The sequence below is a fragment of the Prionailurus viverrinus genome, chromosome A3 (assembly GCF_022837055.1).
Source record: "Prionailurus viverrinus isolate Anna chromosome A3, UM_Priviv_1.0, whole genome shotgun sequence".
In the NCBI taxonomy this organism is placed as follows: Eukaryota; Metazoa; Chordata; class Mammalia; order Carnivora; family Felidae; genus Prionailurus; species Prionailurus viverrinus.
Window position 1 is genome coordinate 116,472,630 of NC_062563.1, and position 12,807 is coordinate 116,485,436.

Here is a 12,807-nt window from a genome sequence, read left to right on the forward strand (position 1 = left end):
CCTCTATGGGACCTCTAAATGCTGGGGCTTCCTCCCACTGGGACACTGGTCATCTTCTCTCCATCCTCTTTCCCCTCCCTCCTTCCTCTCCATTGTCCCTGTGCTGACCTTTCTGAAAGGTATTTCCAACCCAACCTTCTCCTCTTGAGCTCCAGACTCTCAGATTCAGCTGGTTACCTGACACCTGGGTGTTTAAAAGTTCTGTCAAACTGAACACATCCAGAATAAATATATTATTCCTGTCCCTTCCTCTCTGTCCACTCAGCAATCATTTTTCTCCATCTCTGTAAATGGCATCAGCATCTACCCCAATTCTCTACCAAGAAACCCAGGACCTACCTTTCATTTTTCCCTTTCCCTCACACTCCCAAAATCCAATAAAATCAGCAAGTGTTCTGTCAACTTTATCTCCAAATATACATCCTAAATCTAACATTTTTCATCAATTGCCATTGCCACCACCTTAACCCAGGCCATCATCATCTTTTGCTTGAACTATTACTGACTTCCTCTCTTTCAGTCTTGGCCAAACCATATCCCCACCTACAGCCAGTCCTTTCTCTGTATTGTGGCAAAATAAAACAAAGCAAAACAAAACAAAAACAAACAAACAAAAATGGGAACCTGATTATCATTTCCCTGTTTAAGACCCTTTAATGGTTTTCCACTGAGCCTAGAATAAAAATCAAATGTTTACCCAAAATCTACAAGTCTTACCTAGGTTGGCTCCCACCCTCACCTTTCCAAGTATATCACCTCTCATTCCCTTTCGCCCACATTCCAAGGGCTCTCTCCCATCTGGTTCTCTCACAGGCTACTTCCTGCCTTGGGGCTTTGTGCAAACTGATCACAATGCCTAAAATGGTCTTTTCAGACTTTGGCTTAACTACCTTCCTTTCTTCTTTTTAGGTGTCAACTTAGTGTTGTCCCCTTAAAGAAGCTGTCACTTGGGGCGCCTGGGTGGCGCAGTCGGTTAAGCGTCCGACTTCAGCCAGGTCACGATCTCGCGGTCCGTGAGTTCGAGCCCCGCGTCAGGCTCTGGGCTGATGGCTCGGAGCCTGGAGCCTGTTTCCGATTCTGTGTCTCCCTCTCTCTCTGCCCCTCCCCCGTTCATGCTCTGTCTCTCTCTGTCCCAAAAATAAATAAAAAGCGTTGAAAAAAAAAAATTTAGAAAAAAAAAAGAAGCTGTCACTAAGGCTGACCTAGTTAATAGTAGTTAGCAGTTAGTAGTTAGTAGTGGTGAGAGCACTACTTTTTCTCCTTCCTCAATCCTGATCACATCTTTTATGACTCTCATTACAACTTGCGGTTACTTTGTTCATTCATCTGTTTTCCTGTTTTAGGCCTGAAACTCTCTCCAGAATTTTAGTTTTACAGTTTTATGGTTGTGAGAACCGTACTGATACTGCTCACGATTATAGCCTCAGCATAAAACCCAGCACACTCGGAAAGAGCTCAATTAGTACTTGCTGAATTGCTTAGTATAAAAAATGGGGAAGATCAGATGAACTGCGACTGCCATTTTATGTTTTTTCAGGAATCCAAAAGCGGGTATAAATAAATATGGTTGAGTTGATCACAATGTCTTTCAATTCTTGGTCCTTTTATTGTTTTTGAATTTATACAGAGTTCTTTCTATTTAAAAGTTATAACCATACAAGAAATACAAGTAATACAAAAGAATAACAGAAAAAATGTCATCTTACATTCAGAGAGTATTTCCTAGTCTCCAACATGTTTTCCAATGTTTACTTCAACTGAAATACAGAAAGCAGGTATTATTTCCACCTTATAGAATCATTAAGACTCAGGGAAGTCAATGAATTGCCTAAAATAATTTTTTTAGTGTCACAGCTGAGGTTTTGAACCTTGTTCAAACCTTGTTTCTTTTACTTTTTTTTTTTTTGTATTCTGTTTTAGTGCACAGTTTCAGCCTTTTTTAAACTGAAGCACACAGTAAAGCACAGTGAAGGGCACAACTCCTACGAGTATACAGTTTGATGACTTTTTACAAAGTATACCCAGATCAAGACACAAATTACTGCAGCCCAGAAGCCTCCTTCATGCATGCTCCCTCCCAATCATTAACTACCCCCAATCTGACTGTAACCACTATTTGACTCCTAGGACTATAGTTAGTGCTGTTTTTTAACTTTACTGAAATGAAATCAACAAGTATATACTCTTCTGTATCTGGTTACCTCAAAGTTATATGTGCAAAATTTATCCATATTAATACCTGTGGGAATGGCCCATTCTTTTCCATTGCTGTATAGTATTTAACTGTAAATATATACCAAAATTTATCTATTCTGTTAGATGTCAGAATGTTTTCCAGGTTTTAGCTATTATGAATAATGCTGCTAATGAATGCTCTTATTTTGTAGATGAAGAAGCTTAGGCCCAGAAGAGGAAAATGACTTAGTCAAAGAAACACAGCAATTGGGCAATCCAACTGGATCTCAGAAGGCCTGATTTCCCCTTTACTATGTGACATGATCAGCACTCAGAAGTCCATTTAAATCTTAAAAGGTATTTTTTAATGCTTACATAATACAAAACCAAGTCTTAAGTTACAAACACTATGCCAAATATTACTGTAGTATCTGGTTACTTCAATAAAAACTTTTTAAATAAATGTAATCTTCTCTAACTTGTGGCATTCGATGAGATTATGAGGTTTGGGGTAGAAGTCATTTATTTTTATACGTATCACTATTCCAGAGAGGTTTATTTAATTTACAGTCAAATAAAATTTTGGTTCCCAGATTAGAAATGTCTCAAATTAGTAATTCTGACAAAATATGGACAGAGACAACAGTCCCAAATTATGAACAGGTAGCATTCCAAAACTTTGCTTTTAAATCGGTGGTTTGTAATTCAGAATGCACTTTCTCATAGAAATTATATAATACACAGTAACCACGTTTTCAGATCAGCCTGCAAAAGCCAACTTTACTTAAACATACCTAAAAATAGCACTAATAACAACACAGTCTTTAACTACTATGAACAAACACCTAACTTCAAATAATAATTTATAAAACTCTATCTTAATACCCCCCCATCTCATGTTAACTCCTATCTCCCTGTCTTTTCTTCAAAATGCCTCTGTGACCAGCTTATGCCTATTTTTTTAATCCCTCACCAATACTCTTCACTTTATGTTCCCAGATCCTGGGCCACAGAATTCAGACCACAACTTATCCCATAATTTCTACCCCTTAAGCAAGCCCTTGAGATTTTCAATGCTATAAAAAACTCTGGGAGGAGAAAGACAAAGAGAAATGAGGTAGGGGCAGGGGATCACAAAATCTCAAGAAACCCTAAAAAGTAGGTCTGTTTTCACCAGAAAGCACAATCACATGGAATTTTTCTAAGTTCCTACATTCACTGAAATGTTCTTCACTGCAGCCCCATTCAGTCCTTCTGGACTTTTTAAAATCCTGGGGTGGGCAATTCCGAGCAACTCCCCTTCCATTAGGAAAGCTACCTATCCCATTCCTTCTCACATTCTCTCTCATTTCTCACTCTAAATGGAAAGATAAAGGGGCATGTTGATAACATCTAGTCCTTAGGTCACACGGAACTAAAGGAGAGATGGTGCTTCGGGAGTATTCAGGCCATTAAGGTCACACTAATCTACAACATATTATATACAAGTTAGAAACCGCATACAAAAGTTTTGGAGCGAAGAAATAGTTTCAGAATGGATAACAAAGTTTCCAGAAATGAGAAAAATCTACCTTTATATCACAACATAACATTCCGTTTCTTGTGGCTCACCTTTTCTTTCCAATAATTATAGTGAAGATGTATCCTACATTGTCTCTGTACAACTAACACTGAACCTAGTATACCACAAATAGGTAGAATTCAGGGTAACGAAAAAAACAGATCCCAACTTGATGAAATTAATTTACCAACAAATGGAGAAGTCAATTTCTACTAAGTCTGGGTGAGGAAAACCAAAGGACAAGAGCTATATTAGCCTTGAAATCCAATGAAGATGATGATAAGTGGCCAAAAGAAACGTTGAAAGTCAAAAATGTCCTCAAGGAATTGTTAAGCACAAGAATGAGCACTGGAGGGGCGCCTGGGTGGCGCAGTCGGTTGGGCGTCCGACTTCAGCCAGGTCACGATCTCGCGATCCGTGAGTTGGAGCCCCGCGTCGGGCTCTGGGCTGATGGCTGAGAGCCTGGAGCCTGTTTCCGATTCTGTGTCTCCCTCTCTCTCTGCCCCTCCCCCATTCATGCTCTGTCTCTCTCTGTCCCAAAAATAAATAAATGTTGAAAAAAAAAATTAAAAAAAAAAAAAAAAAGAATGAGCACTGGAGTCTCTAAGCTTTAAATAATGGATGTTTTACAGGAGGTAAACTAGGAAGGAAAGACTGTATCATTCTGTCAAATAAGTCTTTAAGTATGTAATGGGCCAATAACCTTAAATGGACTAAAAAAGTTAGGTGCAAACTATAAAACTACCATTTCTGTGACTGAAGGGAACAAGAAACCACACCTATGAAGTGTGGCAATGTAAAGATAATGTATCCAAAAGTAATCCGAGCTAGCTTGTTACAGACAACTAAATACCTCATCAGAGAGCTGCCAACCTATAAACAATAACAGTGTACCTTTACCTACCCACTATTTAATATAAGCTGGTCCTTCCTGCTTTCACCACTTACTGTATGACTTTAGGCAAATTATTTAACCTCGCTGGGTCTCAATTTCTACATTGGTAAAATAGCACTAAAAATGCTACCTACCTCATGATTATTGTGAAGCTTAAATGACATAGGGTAAATTCTGAGTAGCTCCAGGGACAGAGTAAATATTCAGCAAAGGTTAGCAACTATTGTTTTCTTCAAACTGGTATATTAAAAAGTTACTTGAAGTCACTTCACTAACACTACTTTTGAAAACTTCACAACCCTCAGGACAGTGCTAACACTATGTGGATGTTCAGTATTTATTGACTGAAGACTAATTACTCATACGGAATCTAGAACCTTGAAGTTGAAGTAGATTTTAGAAGTATCTGGAACAATTTCACTTACTTCAACAATAAGAGTCATGGGAAATTATCAAATATTTGCTTAAATATTTCCAGAGACAGAAACTTGCTATACCAACAAGGCATACAGAACAATTCTAATTACCAGAATGTTCCTTTTGAAGTTCTCACTGTCCTAATTACTCTCATAAACTTCCTATCTGAACGGATGAATTCACTAGAGGGCAATATTAGGCAATATTAGGAGAAATCATCTATCAGAAAAAAATCATTCAACATTTATTCTGGCTGAGAGAAATACTGCACCCAGTTGTATAATACAAGTATGTTAATGTTTAAATTATTCATTTAAATATACACTAACATACATGTTCAGAAAGATTCAAAGAAAGGTTATAAAATCATTAATACTTAAATGTCCCTGGGAATAAAGTAAGTAATTCAGATTATCATAAAGCATGGGCTTTTTCCAATCCCACAACAAGGCCTCCCAACAATTTTAAGCAATTTTAATAATTACATGTTTATAAAAGAAAAGCATACAAAACCAGATTACATTTATTACTGCTCCTTGCAGCCATACTCCGAGTAACCACAGCTTTCCATGAAAGGACCCAGTGCCCAAAAGAAAATTATCAACTTCTTTAAGAAAATCCAAATCTGGACCTGTGTATAACCAATTATTTAAATGATCTAAAACCAAATTATTTTGAAATGCCCACATTCATTAACAAAGTGATGGTACAACTCTAAAGGTTCAGTTAGCTCCAAGACGGTCCCAAGAGGAAGAACTGCCCTCGAATACCCTCTGACTCCCACTCATCGTAATTCACAACATACGTTCACAGTGATACATGGAAAGAAAAAACAAGGAAAAAGAAGAATTGTTTATAGCACACCCTTCCACCTCATCGCATTCCCACTGTATGTGAAATTTCACAGCTCACATGCAGATTCCATCCCATCAGGTAGAGGGCTCCACAGAATCCCCTCACCCACAGAATCCCCCACCCACTTGTGTCTCCACTTGCAATCCATTTCAGCATTCCTTTACTTCAGATCAATTTGCAGGGCTTTTGATTTTTTTTCCCTCTGAATCAGTTATACCATTTGCCTGATTCTCTAATTTATTATGAGTTAAATAAAATCTTTAACATAAGTTTATTTTTCTATCTGTGTAAATCACCATATCATCATTTAATGCACTAGTCAACGTTTTTACTATTGGTAAGACATTGTTCAATACGTAGATGTTGTTCAGTACTTAGATTATCAACACAAAAAATACTCCAAACAGTGAGTATAACTGGACTTTCTGGAAAGGCCCATCTCCCCATGTAAATTAATAAACAGGCTTTTGAGGAATCAATACCTTATGAATTTCATTGGCATGAATGAGGTCATGAGCTCTGGATGAAGCAAGGAAATCAGGTTTCAGAACCTGCAAAGCCCATGTTCAGAGTGTAGATGATGGTCAAGCCAGTGAACAACCACCACAGTGAGGTGCTGTCCACTCACCTCCACTGACCATTTAATGTTTCCCTTTAAAAATTAAAACAACCAAGAATTCATGTCAGAAGACAAATAAGTTGATAGTCTCTGCTCAATAAAAGATTCTCAAAATGTGCCATCCCTTTGAATGTGTCCACATTCATCTACACACCCATAAATGTAGGTAAATGTTTATATCACTTCAGCAAAAATAGCAACACAAGAGTCTTTGTTTGGTTTCATAAATTATCAAGCATATAATCATGGGGTACCTGGATGGCTCAGTCTGTTAAGCGTCCGACTTCGGCTCAGGTCAATGATCTCAGGGTTCACAGGTTCGAGTCCGGTGTCGGACTCTGTGCTGACAGCTCAGAGCCTGGAGCCTGAGCCTGGAGCCTGCTTCATGAATTCTATGTCTCCCTCTCTCTCTGCCCCTCCCCCACTCATTCTTTCTCTCTCTTTCTCTCTCTCTTAAAAATGAATAAAACATAAATATAAATACAAATACAAATATATATATGTATATTATATATATTATATATTATGTATATATATTTTGTATATTTGTGTGTGTGTGTGTGTGTGTGTATATATATATATATATATATATATATATATATAAAATGATGGAGGGGTGCCTGGGTGGCTCAGTCGGTTGAGCATCCGACTTCAATTCAGGTCAGGTACTCACGGTTTGTGAGTTGGAGCTCCACATCAGGCTTTGTGCCAATAGGGCAGAGCCTGGATTCGCTGTCTCCCTCTCTCTGTACCCCTCCCACTGCCTCCCTCCCTCCCTCCCTTCCTCCCTCTCTCTCTCTCAAAAATAAACATTAAAAAATAATATAATTATAGAGAAGTATAAAGGGAAGTAAAGAAATAAGAAACATACTGATAACAGGGTCAAAGCAGATGTTCCAAATTCAAGTGATCTAAGTCAAGAGAATGGGTGGTTCCTAAACTCACCGGATTCTTCTCCATCTACATGCTCTCTTTACCCCAAAGACACTAAAATTAAAAAAGCATCATAATAGATATCAACCCCTTCTACTAATTACAATGTGATGGCTAATTTTATGGGCCAGTGTGGCCAGGGACAATGCTGTTTCAGGATGTGTCTGTGAGGGTGCTTCCAGATGAGATTAGAATGTGAACTGGTGGACTCAGTAAAACAGATTGCCCTCTCCAATGTGGGTGGGCATCATCCAATATGTTGAGGGCCTGAATAAAACAAAAAGCAGAGGAAGAGGAACTCACCCCTTTTTTGCCTACCTCACTGAGCTAGGTAGGACATCTCATCTTCTGTGGCCCTAGGACTGGGATTTACACCCTCAGCTCCCCTGGGTTCTCAGGCCTTCAGACTCAGACTGAATGACACAACTGGCTTTCCTGAGTCTCAGTCTTGCAGAGAACAGATCATGAGATTTCTCAAACTCCATAACCAGGTGAGTAATTTTTCATAAATCTTTCTTCCTACTTCCTCTCTCTCTACACACACACACACACACACACACACACACACACACACACGTATGTGCATATATATGTAATAATAAATAACATTACATTACATTGTATTACATTATAAAACAATATATAATAATAAAAAATAAATATACATAAATACATTTTAAAAATGGATATATATAAATATCTATCTTCTACTGGTTCTGCTTCTCTGGAGAACCCTGACTAAAACATACACACACACACACACATCCTGCTCTTGTTCAGAACAGTCTCATTTATTTTATATTTATATACATTTTTATTATATATATTTATATATGTATATGTTTATAAATATATATAGGCAAACTATCTTCCAAGAGGAAACACCTGCCCTCCATTGACTGGTGAGGCCATGGATATACTTATACTACTGTATGTCAAAAATCAACTATATTCAGACACAACAAATCATTACACTATGTTTTATACTCCAGAGAGGTTGGAGAGAAGGATATAATTTGTTTAACGCAAAAAAAAAATAGTTTCAGGCAACACAATGATTCACAGATAATCTTTCCTCTTCCTTATCTTTGATTTAAAAGTCTCACTTAATGCATTAGCTAAACATGGCACAAAAGATTCGGGGCAGGGAGGGAGGGGGAGTTGCTGGCAAGACTTAACGAAGCAAAATTATCTAACAGGACTCTTGGGTTCTTTCCCAAAACTATTTAAGAAAACTGAAAATATCTGAAATGAGTAAAAAAGGTAGTATCTCCTGCCTCTCTACAAAACAATACTTCCAAGACCTGGTCTATCAAAAATATTTTGCACAGGGCCGCCTGGGTGGTTCAGTCAGTTAAGCATCCAACTCTTGATCTGGGCTCAGATTGTGACCTCACAGTTTGGTTTGAGAGATGGAGCCCCACATGGGGAAGTGCCCCCACAGGGCGGAGGCTGCCTAGGATTCTCTCTCTCTCTCTGCCCCTCCCTAACTCTCTCAAAATAAATAAATAATTTTTTTTTTAATTTGCCCAAAACCTATCTGAATGCCATTAAAATATCTATAGAAAATTCAAGTAATAAGGCAGTTTACCAAATGCAAGAACAATATGTATTATAACTCTAAGGGCACTTCCATTTTGATAAGAAGAAAAAAAAAAAGTTTCCATTTTTCTGAGCAATTTCTGATGTAGCCATTGGTCCATGATCCTTATCCTCTTGTGTAAGCCTCAGGGAACACAAAACAAAACAAACAAAACTAATATTTATGAACATGTATTTCAAATCAAGAAAAAAAATTAACACATGAAAAACTTTAAATTTAGAAGTCTCAATATGTACTTTTTCACAAGCCAATAATAAAAGTGAAGCCTTAGAAGTAGATACAATTGTCAACTGTAACAGTTCAGGGTGTAAAACCCTATACTCAATGAGGAGGTCTGAAGGCCCTGTCTCCTTTTTTCCCCTTTACCATAAATGTTTTCTGTATATTCCTGGCCATGTAACCACTAAATACAAAAATTACTAACATGTAAAAACTACTTCTGTTCTCAATTTTGAGACTACTTCCCATAAACTGGAAAAAATTTTAAATTAGCTTCAAGTTTTGCAATTAATTCCAATTAGAAAAATTTGTTTAACTTAAAAGAAAAACAAGGGTATTTATGAAAAGCCCACAGCTAACATCATGCTTAAGAGTGAAAGACTGAAAGCTTCCCCCTAAAATAAATCTACAGATTCAATGTAATCTCTATCAAAATTCCAAAGGCCTTTTTTTACAGAAATAAAAAAGCTGAACCTCAAATTCATATAGAATTACAAAGTATTGCAAGTAGCCAAACAGTACTGAAAAAGGAGAACAAAGTTGAAGGATCACACTTCTCGACTTCAAATCTTACTACAAAGCTTACAATGATCAAAACAGTGTGCTACAGGCATAAGAAGAGACATGCAGACCAACGGAATAGAACTGTGAGAATACAGAAATAGACCCATACATCTATGGTCAACTGATTTTTGACAAGGGTGCCAAGACCATTCAATGAGGAAAGAACAGTCTGCAATAAATGGTAGTAAGTGGACATCCACATGCAAAGAACGAAGTTGACCTATCATACCCGTGGACAAAAATTAACTCAAAAGGATCAACAACTTAAATGCAAGAGCTAAAACTATAAAACTGTTAGAAGAAAACACACAGATCAATCTTCATAACTTCAGATTTGACAATGGATTCTTAAATATGACTAAAAGCCCTAGCAACAGAAGAAAAAAATAGATAAATTGGACTTAATCAAAATTTAAAACTTTTGTACATCCAAAGGATACTATCAACAAAATAAAAAGACAACCCACAGAATAAAAGAAAATGTTTGCAAATCAAGGGTTTAGTATCCAGAAAGTAAGCAACTCTCATAACTCAACCACAAAAAGACAAATAACTTTTTAAAAAGGACAAAGGATGTGAATAGACCTTTCTCCAAAGAGGACATACAAATGGCCAACAAGCACATGAAAAGATGCTCACATAGTCTTTGCCATTGGAGAAATGCAAATCAAAACCACAATGAAATAGTACTACTTACTCAACAAGGATGGCTATAATTTTTTAAATGGGAAATAACAAGTAATGGTGAAAACATGGAAAATTTGGAACCCTTAAACATTGCTGATGACAGTATAAAATGGTGCATGTGCTGTGGAAAACAGGTTGACAGTTCCTCATATATAGAATGACTATATCACCCAGCAATTTCACTCCTAGGTATTTACCAAGGACTAGAAACAGGTTCTCAAACAAATACTTGTCCACAAATGTTTATAAAAGCAACATTATTCACCATAGCCAAAAGGTAGAGACAACTTAAATGCCCATCAATGGAGGAATGGCTAAACAAATTGTGGTATATACACAGGAAATACTACTCAGCCTTAAGGATGAATCAAGTACTAATATATGCTACAATACGGATGAACCTCAAAAACATTACATTAAGTAAAAAAAGTAAGACTCAGTAAGTACATACTGTATGATTCTATTTATATGAAATATCCAGAACAGGCAAATTCATAGAGACAGAAAGTAGATTTGGGTTGCCAGGGGCTGGGGAAAAAAAGAGAAGTATATGCTTAAAGGTACCAGGTTTGCTTCTGAGATAATGAAGTGCTTTGGAACGAGAGAGAGGTGGTGGTGGCACAACACTGAATGTACTAAATGCCACTGATTTGCTCACTTTAAAATATGTCAATTTCACCTCAATTAAAAAAAAATCAACAGACCAATACCAAATGTCATACATAGCCTTTTTTCCAAGTGTCCACAGTACAGGTCATTTATAAAAACTGATAGTCTGGGGCACCTGGGTGGCTCAGCTGGTTAAGCATCCAACACTTAAAATCTCATGGTCCAGAGCCTGCTTGGGATTCCCGCCCCCCCCCCCAAAATAAATAAGAAAACTTAAAAAAAAATGATTATCTGTTAAGTCATAATTTTACAGGGCACATTTTCCAATTTTATTTATTTATCTTGAGAGAGAGAGAGGGCACAAAGGAGGGGCAGAGAGAGAGAATGCCAAGCAGGCTCCGCAATGCCAACACAACACAGAGCCTGATGCAGGCCTCAATCTCACAAACCCTAAGATCAAGACCTGAGCCGAAATCAAGAGTCAGATGCTTGACTGAGCTACCCAGGTACCCCACGTTCTTCCTTTTTAAATGGGAGGCCACATGAACAATAAGTGTTACTGGTCAGAAACCAACAGATCCAATTCAAACTCTACAGAATACAGGAGACTGAAACGGTGTAGTGAGTCATATACAAAGAAGACTTTTAAAAACATACTCAGGGCACCTGGGTGCCCCAGTTGGTTGGGTATCCGACTCTTGATTTTGGCTCGGGTGGTGATCTCAGGGTTCCTAAGATCGAGCCCCATGTAGGGCTCTATGCTGACAATGAGGAGCCTGCTTGGGATTCTCTATCTCTCTCTCTCTCTCTCTCTCTCTCTCTCTCTGCCCCTCCCCACTCGCGCTCTCTTTCTCTCTTCTCTCTCTGGCACTCTCTCAAAATAAATTAATTAATTAAAACTTAAGAGAAAAAACAAAAAATATATTCATCCAAATTTACCCAACATAAAGAATGCTATCTCCTTCAGACTAGTTACTTTGAATATACTTATTCTGCTGTTGCACTACTAAAAATACTTTCAAACTCGTATAGTTTGAAATATCCTTTGGTCAGCTCAGGTGACAGACAAAAAGGTAATTCTCAATTGTATTTACACCTTATTTTTAAATAAAACTGGTATTAACCAACATGATCACCTGACCTGATCACCTAGGTTGGCCCTAAGTTAGCTAATTACAAACAACTCTAACTTCAAAGAATAAAGTTTTAGCACAAATTCAGTTACTTAAATCAATACACTAAAACTTTTGAAGACATGCTGTGTCTTCAGATCTGCTTTTGTCAAAGTAGATCCAGGCTTCGGAAAAGGTCCCCCTCCAGATAAACTGAAGCATTCACTGCCATCAACACCACCTTTCAGTACATGTCCATCAACCTTCTCCTTTCCTTTCTACTCACAGGCTTCCTACCTAGAAGGGTCCTCTCCCCAGCCAATTACCAAAATCCTACCATCTCTTCAAGACCATACTCAAGTAACATCTGTTCCATGAATTGCTCTTTTGAATTCCAGAAATATTTCATGATCTGTACTGCTCACTTGGTCATCACATGCTATTTTTATACTGACATCTTTTAATATATTCTGGCTTTTCAATTATAGTTTTTAAGGAACTGGAAAATGTATCTTCTATCTCCAGTGCAATTCACTGGAGATACACACTGAGTGGCCC

The 12,807-nt window shown here is 37.6% G+C and overlaps 1 protein-coding gene across 5 annotated transcripts in view; it reads right to left on the reverse strand.

Annotated features, from left to right (window-relative positions):
• Positions 1-12,807, reverse strand: part of LCLAT1 (lysocardiolipin acyltransferase 1) — a 185,335-nt gene that overhangs the window by 152,255 nt on the left and 20,273 nt on the right. The window contains exon 2 of one of the 5 annotated variants that reach the window (XM_047852956.1): positions 1,707-1,757. The exons of the other annotated variants lie outside the window; for them this stretch is intronic. The gene's annotated coding sequence lies outside the window, so the exon portion shown is untranslated. The remainder of the gene's footprint in view (positions 1-1,706; positions 1,758-12,807) is intronic. 5 annotated transcript variants of the gene reach the window in all.